This window comes from Apium graveolens, chromosome 10, assembly GCF_009905375.1.
Source record: "Apium graveolens cultivar Ventura chromosome 10, ASM990537v1, whole genome shotgun sequence".
Taxonomy (NCBI): domain Eukaryota; kingdom Viridiplantae; phylum Streptophyta; class Magnoliopsida; order Apiales; family Apiaceae; genus Apium; species Apium graveolens.
Window position 1 is genome coordinate 186219070 of NC_133656.1, and position 1319 is coordinate 186220388.

The following is a 1319-nucleotide window of genomic DNA, read 5'->3' on the forward strand; positions in this document are numbered from 1 at the left end:
CAAGGGGATACCTATAACATTACTAGGCCCCCTATTTCATACTCTTTGTCCTTTTTTTGAGTCAAATCAGCATACCTCTTATGTCCATCTTGGGTTACTACCAGCCGTCCTCTGATTAGATCTATTATATCCCTGGTCCTTTGGACTACTGCGGGTCCGAGCATCTTGCGCTCTACAACTTCATCCTAACATAAGGGAGATCGACATTATCTTCCCTCAAGGATCTCATAAGGTGACACCTCGATAATGACATATGATCTATTGTCGTGATATAACTAAATCCGCGTTAAGTGATCATTCCAAATTCTTTCAAGTCTATTGCACAGACTCTCATTATAGCGTTTAGTATTAGAGCTTTTGCTTCTCAATACCCATTCTTTTCTAGTTCGTAATTGCTACAACCTTCCGTTCCTAATATTATACTAGTTATACTTTTGCTCGTTAGCGTTCTATAACCTTTTAATGACCACGACAACCTTAGTATCACGAATGTGTTTCCATTCCGCATACTACCACTACTTTATTACTCCTTTTTCAGTTGTTTCTATTTTCCAAAATTTGATCAATCAAATAGAAGTAAAGGAATTTGTTGAGAGATCACTATGATCATGAACACTTGTTATATTGCATAGTTAGTACAGAAGGTGGCCAGCCTTTAGTACTTGACAAGCAATTAAACAATAGATGGTATCCTACTAGGCTTCTATCACACAGATAGATAGTCATTCGGCAATACCTCCCCTTCTGGAAGGGTTGTTCTTCTCAGATTACATGAAATGAAAAGAAGAGAAAAGAACGAACTGAAGAGAATTGTATATAAAAAAAATATATATACTGCCACAAAATATCTGGCTTGGAACCTACCTCTGAATTATAGAGGTTTGTCATAGGAGAACAAAACATAAACGTATTTATATCAACATCAAGTATTATAGCATCGTATTTCCCATGCCTAAATATTTCTATTCCGTCCATCATTCTATGGACCCATGCTCTTCCTCGAGCTTATACACAATCACCTTTGAAACTCCCTCGATATCGAAAATCGAATCTGGGATCTCATTCTAGACCTCATCGTTACTAGAATCTATTTCTATACCGCAACCTTCTTCGTATGGGTAATACTACTCTTTATCGATAAGAAGGAATAAATATATCATAGGTAGATAATTGACTTAATTAGTCTATCAATGATAACTTATACACCACCACGACCCGATTAGTGGTACTTACTCTCAACATCCATTCCAATACAACTCTCACGGTTGTAAGTAATCAGCTCATTACTCTCAGAATCATTTTTACATTACTATGGCCCA